Source organism: Sebastes umbrosus, chromosome 8, assembly GCF_015220745.1.
Source record: "Sebastes umbrosus isolate fSebUmb1 chromosome 8, fSebUmb1.pri, whole genome shotgun sequence".
NCBI lineage: Eukaryota > Metazoa > Chordata > Actinopteri > Perciformes > Sebastidae > Sebastes > Sebastes umbrosus.
In genome coordinates, this window is record NC_051276.1 from 18,266,207 (window position 1) to 18,276,070 (window position 9,864).

A 9,864-nucleotide genomic window follows, 5' to 3' on the forward strand; every position below is an offset into this window, starting at 1 on the left:
CAGTTTATTCCTGGTTGCAGTGGATGTGAATGTCATCAGCTGACAGGAAGTACACATGGACCCAAGTTGTTGCAATTTTGTCAAAATGCACTAAAACGGAGCGTTTCAGACAGAGAGTGAATACAGGCATATTCAGGCTGACAGTATGAGGAAAATAAAGTTATTTTTTTAACATTACAGCAGGTAAACATGTTCTAGTAGAAACACAAAATATAAGTATGAACATGAAAATGAGCACGATATGGGACCTTTAAAATATAAATATACAAGAGCATATTTTGTCTCAATTTCTTGTTTGAGTGAAGAACTCATAAAATGAGAATAAGAAAAAGAATCTCTTGTAGAAAATGTATCTGACATGAGATGGTGGCTTAGTTACAGATCCTAAGTTTTTTTTTTCTCCTCCTCTGGGTTGACATTTAGTGCCCCCCTCCCAGACTTGGAAACAGTGTTCCCTTTCATAAAGCTAGACGACTATTTCAATCGACTTAACCGAGGACAATAAGACTTGTTTTATTCAGCGCTGCTCAACCCAAATTGTGTTCTCAAATTTTCTTTTCGGGTAAACGACCTGGTATTGTGTGCCGTCTTTGACAGGGGTCGGGAACAAGAGACACTAGTTTTGTTCTGACGGTGTGAGAAAGTCGTGCGAGAGACCTTTTCAGCAAAAAAGGCGGTGTTGGATTCAGCCAGTGTGTCTCTCTGTTTAACACGGCGCTGCTGAATAATCCTCTGTGGCACAAAAAAAAACAAAAAAACACAGCGTCACAGATTTCTAAACAGACGCCTGAAAATATGACTTAATCAGATATTTTCAAACATGGGAATTAAAAAACATACACACCTTGAACGAAGGGAATTCTCGAGTTGTCAAAACATGTTATTAAAACGATCAGGGCCTGTTTTAATCACGTGGTCTGCTCCGGAAACAGAACATCACCTGACAGGTAAAACCAGGTGCGTAAAAGCCTCTCCAAACTGTGTCTGTGGGGTTTTGGAAAGAAACTATCACTTATTTATGACGAAATAAGTGCAACTCAGCTATAACTGCAAAATTCTTATTATTATAAAACTTACTAATTAAAGCATTAATCAAATAATATATTGTTTTAATATCTGAGAAGGCCCTATTAAAATGTATGTAATTATAAGTGTGCATTCTGATCCACCAATATTATATATTTTGTCTATAAATAATACATGCCCATAACTAATTTCCCTTCCAGCAAACTTGATCTCAAATCCCTTCATGGTCAAGTTCAAACGCAAACAATGCGCATAAACGTCCCCTATTGAAATGCAACATTATAGCTACTATAATAATTCTCAGGAGGAGTGTATATATATATATATACAACAACAGCCTGGATCCCATGCATGCAGGATTATAATGTTGCAGCATGCAGCAGCAAAACCATCCCCCTTTCAAATTCATAAACCCCTGCATAGTTTTAAGATAATGACCCCAAAGTCCTCATTATCAGCACAATTGGCGAGACATTCACGACCGTTACTACTCCAAGTTTATTATAGGAGCGCCGCGTCGTCGGCTTGGGGCTGCATGGGAAAACGTCGCCTCTTTTCTTTTTGGGATGCAGATGAGTCTGGTGCACTTGACGTCTTTTCATGACCCCTGTCGCCCCCCCCTATCCCCCCCTATCCCCCCGGCCCCTCCAGCAGGCCCTCACGGCGCTGTGTCTGTCATATATTGGGCCCGGGCATGGCATTGCCACTTGCCCCACCGAGCGTGGGAATGGGATCGTCCAGTCGTTCACATCTCCTGCACTGCGGTTAACGGAATCAATTAAGACCCCCCCATACACACACACACACACACACACACACACACACACATTTCCCCAATCCCCTCACTCCCTCCCTCCTTCCCTCCTCTCCTCCCTCTTCTGCCACCTCCCTCCTTCTCCTAACCCCAGTCCCCCACCTCTCCTCTCTCTCTCTCTCTCTCTCTCCATTTTTTTGTCAGTTCAGTATACGTCCTAATTATGACTGTTTGGGATGCCAGCGCCGTTTCCTGGCCGGACTCGATCATGCTGAAATAAGAAGCACATGCACGTGGGTTTCTACAGAAGCCCCTAAATGTCACTCTTTCAGTCAGTTCACCATGAAATGCTCAAGACGAGCCTATATAGCTTGGAATTTCATTCAATTTAAAAATAACATTTCAAATGTTATAGGATCAAATATAGGCTATCAATATTCACATGCAATATCAGGCCTGAAGGGAAGTTTAGAAAGAGAGTGTGTGTGTGTGTGTGTGTGTGTGTGTGTGTGTGTGAGAGAGAGAGAGAGAGAGAGAGAAAGAAAGTGTGTGTGCACATGTTTAAATGTAGATTTAAGTGAGTACAACAAATTTCATTCAAATTAAATAACATTTAAAATGTTAAAGGATCAAATATAAGCTATCAATATTAACATGCACTATCAGGCCTGAAGGGAAGTTTAGAGGGTGTGTGTGTGTGTGTGTGTGTGTGTGTGTATGTGTGTGAGAGAGAGAGAGAGAGAGAGAGAGAGAGAGAAAGAGAGAGAAAGAGAGAGAAAGTGTGTGTGCACATGTATAAATGTGGATAAGTGAGTACAACAATAATGTGCATTATGCTCTCTGAAAAAAGTTATTAATCAAATTAAGGAAAAGTGTAAAAACAAAGCTGTCCCTTAACTTATTATAAACTTATATGTACATTCAAAATAATATCAAAATAAAAAAAGTCAGTTATATGAATAACATGTACAATCTCTCTTGTCAATTCTGGAAAAATGGAGTATTATGTCTTCCACAAGTCCTCGACGAGTCTGGAAGTAGTTTTTACTTTCGGTTATCTAGCTTTATGACGAGCAGAACACTCATACAGCTAGATAACCAAAGATAACAACCCACTTCCCACAATCTTCAGCAATAATCCACATGTACATTTTTCCTTCTTCTTTGGTCTCCAAAGTTTCCATCTCCGAGCTCAAAAGCAAAAGTCATCAGTGTTCTTTTTTCAAGTCACATTTGTGCATTATAATCCTTATATATTCCCAATTGAGGGCCACACTATTGCACAGCCCGAGCTGTTACACACCCGGCGTTAAAAAAAAAAAAAAAAAAAAAAAAAAAAAGGCAGCAATTCTTCAAAAAAAAAAAAGATATATAATCCCAATGTTAATGTCATATTCACTTGACATTACCCAATATTACTGAGTTGAAGTATAGGCCTTGAAAATCGCGGTGTAAGGTGCAGTCATCCTTGCACAGGGGGGCCCTAATTTGCAATGCAAATAAGCTCCAATCCCACAAAAGGGCTCTTTCGCCTCTATTAAGTCGTTGTGTGGCAGCAGCAATAGATATCCTGTGAGGAGAAGAAACACGGCAGAAGAAGAAGAGAGAAGGGGGGAAATCCGGTTTCCTGTGGAAAAGTGTGCAATATAACGGCACAGGGAATTACGACGCAAAATGTTTCGGATTATAAAGCTTGTTTTGTTTTGGGGTTTTGTTTTTTTTTTAAAGCCAAAGAGTGTCAAGTTGTCCGTTCACATCCAAAGCGTGTGCGTAAAAGGAGAGATAAAGAAGCCGATGACTCTGAGCCAAAGGGGTCCGTTCTGCAGGCTGCATGGTCGGTCGGTCTGAGAAGAGTGGTGGTGGGGGTGGTGGTGGTGGGGTGGGGGGGATAAGGGCCATCCCCAAACGATAGGGGGGGGGGGGGGTGGTGGTGAGGTATGGGGGTGGCCAAAATATGGACCAACCCCGGTGAGGTCAAAGGCCTCTCGGACCACGACAGTATAACTGCGGTGATGTCATGAAAAAAAAAAATCGCAAATGCAACCCCTTGCTATCCATGCATGTGCACAGTCTCCATCTCCATCTCCATCCATTACTGTACTGTGAGCGCGCTGGAAGAAGTCCGCCTTGCATCGAGCAGCAGGGATGAGAATGGATGGATGGCTGGGAAACCATATGTTTTTTTTTTTACACAGAAATGGAAGATGCGATCAGATTTTTGCATCTATTAAAAATATAAAAATGAGCTATGAAGAGAGGGAGAGAGAGAGAGAGAGAGAAAGAGAGAGAGAGACGGAGAGAGAGCATCCTGGAGCTGCCTGAGCACCGAGCAGCCTCACACTCACACAGGGATGAGAATGGATGGATGGCAGGGAAACCATATGTTTGTTTTTTTTTTACACAGAAATGGAAGATGCGATCAGATCTATTAAACAATAAAAAATGAACTATGAAGAGAGAGAGATGCAGAGAGAGAGAGAGAGAGAGCGTCCTGGAGCTGCCTGAGCGTCTTCTTCTGCCTCCTCCAATGCAGGCTGCGTTTTCTATTCGCAATAACACGCTGCTATACTCGCTCCATCATTTGCTCTGCTTCTTCTTCCTCCCTATATAAAAGGCACCACTGTATTTGAGTTAAATTGCTTCTCACGTTCTCGATTTCGCGTCGAAGTCCTTACTGTGTTTTGTGATTTTTGTCATCGTCGCATCCGAAGGGTATATAGACTACAATGGTTGTTCAGGCAGGTATATCATAGGCTGCCTGATGTCGCCTCACTGCACGAAATAAAAAGCCCGAGCGCTGCTGCTTCACCGCCGTGTTATACGCGTGAGAACCACGCTCACTTTCCTTTTCCCCCACTCCCTCCACACAGAAATGTAAGTAGTTAACCGATAGCTTTTGCACAAATGGGTTAATATATAGGATTCTTTTGGAAGTGGGTCAACAATAACAAGCAGTGGAACATGTGATGGATCATGCGCAGGAGCATGCAGGACTGCAGGAGTCAGTTTTATGGTAACCTTGTGCACAACTTTGATTCAGTTTTTTTTGGACCATAAAACACTCCTCCCAATTCAGGAAAAAAAAAGGTTAGCATATGTCAGTCAATTCATGTGTGTGTGTGTGTGTGTGTGACAGGATTTGGAAGTGAACTATCAGGTGGTGAGAAATTAACACCCTATTATTTGTCAATGGCATCATCATCTTTTTTTTTTCTTCTTCAGGTGTCCCATTCACTTGCTACAGTTTTAGCTCTCGAGTTTACTCTCGTTTGTCGTCGGTAGGAGGAGCAAAGCAGAGGTGTTTTAATGAGCAAACATGAGTCACGAGGCCTGTGCATTTCAATAAGGGAGTACTTTACTATAAACAGCACTTTATAGTTGCCTCACATATTCAGCCACAGAGCTATTGCATTCTTATTTCATATCTTTCAGTCATCCTTTTCTATAAATAACATTCCACCTGCAACATATGACACAATCATTTGTCCACTTTGCACTATAGAAAACACTCCAAATTCACAAATTTACGCACACATTGTTAATCTTCTTGTGTGCCCAATTTCTATCCACATCCACAATCATCCCTGTCCACCCTGATGTGGAGCTGATGAACAGTAAAACTGGAAGGCCAACTTGATATCATTAAGATCAACATCATAAAGCACACCTCATTAGGGTAAAGGAGGCTTCAGAATAGGCCTCCCACACAGAGGCCATGATTTAATCACAGCACACACATTTTTTTTAAAACTTACAACCTGCTGATCCTCTTGAAATTATAATAATAAGCTGTATTTCCGTGCAGGGGTAATGATACAGTGCTGATATGCCAAAATAAAATACCAGAAGGTCGCGATTCTATTCGTATTATTAGCTGTATTATTGGAACAAACGAGGTTTTCGTGCGTAATAACGCACTGGATGAGCAATACAATGAACGCTTTGTATTCAATACATTGTGGGGAAGATTTTGGTGACCTTATTCATTCAATGTAACTTTCTACTTTTGTTTCAGCACAACTCGTTTTCTGAAGAAAAAACTATTTTGCTGATGTGTTTCGGAGTCCATTTTATCATTTCTCCGAAACAATCTCAAACACATCGCATTTCTCACACTGTATCGAGTCCACACCACTAAAGCCATAGACAGTGTCTTCACTGGTATAATAAAGGCCTGATAATAATGATAATTTCAGGCATCACCAGTTTTAACAATATGTTCGTTATTTTTTTTTTAAACGAGTGGAACAAAAGCAGATAACCAGAAACGCATCTATAGGGATACTGCCGAATAAAGTCTAAAGGGAACTTAATTATAGTAGAAGAAGGCAGAATAAAAAAGAGAGAAGACGGCCATAAAGTGCACAATATTAAGCTCATCATTTTTTTATAGAGATATATAAATGTAGGCCTATATAACTATATATATATATCACACACACCTGAGGCAGACTATTTTAAGTTCAGCCGCGTAAAAGGTGCCAAAAAGTCTAATCATTCACAGTCACAAACTTCCCATTTCATTCTCAAATACGTGGAATCTCCCCACGAGCCATCAGTCCTCATTCATCAACTCTTAATACAACAACTTAAACACACTATATATATTTCTTACCGATATTATTGTATTTTAACTTTTACGCACATGGGAAAAACCTTTTACGCACACGATTCCCTTTTTACGCAGCTTATTAAAAAAGAGGCACAAAAGTTGCACTTACTTCCTAAAAGGTGAGTCAAAATCAGACCAGAGAGCAGCGTCCCAAAGCAGCAGGAGAAGAAGAAGAAGAACAGCGGTGTTCAGTTGTTGAGGTCCGTGTGTTACCGTGATGTGGTACTCAAATATCCCAGCCGTATTATTTGGTTGGGGAAGGCAGCATCACTTTAAAATTGCCGCTATAACACTCACAGTAGCTCTGCATTAGGGTGCGTGCTTTCGGCTGCTCTGTGCAAAAAGCATGAGCATATCCCGAGCACATGATAGACGAAGAGGAGGAGGAGGAGGAGGAGGGAGGAGAGAGATGTAGGGAGAGAGACAACTTTCCCATACAAGCACCAAATAGAAAAAGTGCATGCACAGTTGAGCTCTCAGAGTGTGCAAGTTTTTTTTTTCTTGGTGGTGGTGGGGTGGGATGAGGAGGGAGGAGGTGATAATGATGATGATGATGAGGAGGAGGAGGAGGAGGTGGGGATGTAAAGTCCATCCTTCTGTGTGAGGAGAGGACGTGCTCTGAAACTCAAACAAGTTCCCTCGGTTCTTTTGTTGCACGCACGAACTGAGGCGGCATTGTTCGCAGGTTTTTTTGGCGTGCATGCATGGACCTCCTCTCCTCTTCCTCCTCCTTTTTCTTCCCCCTGACCAGGTTATACGTGAAGTGAGCCTCGCAAGCAAGTCGGAGGTGGTAATGAATTTGCTGCAGGCGCTTCGCTAACACGCTTTGACAAACGGAACGCATTTACCGGTTTTCAGACAGAGGGGGGAAATGATTTGCTACATGCGATTCCCAAACTAAGTCTGGAATGAGGTCTATAATAAAAAGAAAAAAGAGGTTGGAAACACACACACAGCGCTTTTTAAACTTCATTCAAAAATGTTTGGATTGGTGTACACAGTATATATAGGCCCATATTGGACTCTTATGAATTTAACCTTGCTCCCAGTGGCCTAATAATCTTATAAGACTCCCAAAGTGGACTTACACACACACACACACACACACACACACACACACGCACACACAGCATAGAGAGAGAGAGAGAGAAGGGAAAAAGAAAGATAAGAGAAACACACAAAAAAAGTTAGAATGAGGTGACCTACTTGTCAGTATAGCCTACCAGTAGCCAGCTGTGTCTTCAGCTAATTCTCTTGGTGATGACGTACTTTTTTTTTGTTTTTGTGAATATGTTATAAAGATTTTTTTTTTGCAAAACGAGTTGGAGAGCTTTACTCTGCAAGAATACCACTTCTCTCTCTCTGTGTCTTTGGTGCAAGCAAATGCATCAGGCTATATACACCTGCTCTGTTATTTTCCACAATTTTCAGATATTAGAAAAAAAAATCCCTTTTTTTATTATTAAATGTTATTTATCAGAATGTCTCAGGAAAAAAAAAAAAATCATCATGTGACTGCAAAGCATCCTCTCTCTTATTATTACTCCCCCCTCCTTCTCTCTCTCTCTTTGCCTAATTGCAGGCGTATCCATTTAGATTCAACCGGATTCACGTTTTTTAGTTTAACAGCGAGGGCACGTTCAATGACGTAGACAAGCATATCAGGCTACGTGCAGCCATATTTAAATACATCAAGGCAATTAGCGCATCAAAATATGCAAATCCAGCTTACTACATAGTCCTGTCGGCTGCAGTCGGAGTAAATTCACCCCCACAGCACAGCCGGCTCTCGGGTGTTTGATTTTTACCGTTTTGAAAGCCAAAACACAACCTTGTTTGTGTTTTTTTTTCCAAAGAGGCTTCGTTAATGTGAACGGGACAGACTGGAGGAGAGAGATGAAGAGAAGAAGAAACCGCCCATGCGTAATGAGACGACTCCAGCTCCGCCATTCTCTCAATTCTCTCCGACGCCGTTGGCTGTGGTGTGCGTATTATTTTTAATATTGATGCATATTCAGTGGATAGATTTGCATTATCGCTCAGTGTTTTTATTTTAGATTTTGCGTTTAGACATGCTTGTTTATCCTGTTATAACGATGATATTTTATTCCCTACAATCTCAGACTTCATATTCAAATTGCATCTATAGGCTTAATGTGATGTTGTGACTGCAGTGATATCGGCGCGTAATTGTTAAGATTTTTCCTTAATCTGAATAATGTAAAGGCTCTGAATAGGCATATTTACAGCATGCATGCATGAACAAAGAGCTCTCTGGTGGTGCAAACAATAGAGGAGACTCAGAGGTATAACCCTGAGGAAGAGGAGGAGATGATATACTTTAAGATGGAGACAGGAGGCTGCTGGCTCATATAACAAGAGAATGACACAAAACTAATAACCAAAAAGTCTCCAGCCCCAGTTTGGTAAGAAATCCAGTGACGCAGCGCTGACATTTAGGCTGTCTCCTTGTGGTGTCCGTGCACGCGCCACAGGGACGAGCGTGCGCATGCAAGTGCAGTGCGTCTCAGAGAAATAGATCTACAATAACCAACATGATGTAAAAACAGAATTTCCATTCAAGTTTGTCATATTTTTTCTTTCTTTCTGTTTGACAAATTAAAGTCGCACTTATACTGCATCTGCAGAGAAAGTCCTCAATCAATCAACTTACCTCCAATTAACAAAAATCCACCGGTGCTGCTTGCGGTGATTGGTATAGCCTATAACTCACGTGCGACGTTGTCTGTCAAGTTGCTGGGACGTTTTTCCAGGAGGGTAAACTTTCTGGCATCATCAGCCAAGAAAGCAGATGCAGAAGTCCCCTATAGGCTACTCCCATCGTCATTGAACCTTGCTCTTAAACTGCTCGTGGTTCAGCACCATGTGGTCAGACTGGATAAAGATATTCAAAAGCCACAGGAGTCCGTTACCCATGTACCTATGCTGCAGCTCCTCACTCCAAAAAAAAAGTCATATTTACGCACACTTGTTGTGAAATATTAGAATATTACTCATAGGTCGCATCATCCTCTGTTGTTATATCACCCACGTTTTCATCACCACCTTAGAAAAAATACACACCTTCTTTTACCTTCAAAGTTAAGCCAAGCTCATAATGTGTTAAGAGTGTGCACTTTTGGATAAAATCAAACTATAATTCTTCCAATAAGATATATAGATATATATTTGTATTTTAAGAGGTCGATGAGAGGAGTTTTATTTATAGGAAGGGATCGGGAAATGTTTAACAAAACTAATGTAGCCTCTTCTTTCGATCATCTTCTCATTAAATAAAGAATCAATTCGTTAACATTCTGGGAAAAGGTGGACCTTCAACATTAGCAGAGGTCTTTACTCACCTTTTATTCTTTAAAACCCATTATATTTCTCTTGACCATATGACTGGACATGTCCAGAGTCTGTGATGGAGTTATAGAGAGGAGAGCAGTGCGCTGTTTTTCCAGTGATC

The 9,864-nt window shown here is 41.1% G+C and overlaps 1 long non-coding RNA gene across 2 annotated transcripts in view; it reads right to left on the bottom strand.

Annotated features, from left to right (window-relative positions):
• Positions 1-6,855, bottom strand: part of LOC119493136 — a 40,830-nt gene extending 33,975 nt beyond the window's left edge. The window contains exon 1 of one of the 2 annotated variants that reach the window (XR_005207915.1): positions 6,502-6,855. This is a non-coding gene — a long non-coding RNA (uncharacterized LOC119493136). Of the gene's footprint in view, positions 1-844; positions 1,864-6,501 lie in introns of those variants that run through there. The other variant, XR_005207916.1, reaches the window with a different exon arrangement.
• Positions 6,856-9,864: the final 3,009 nt, after the last annotated feature.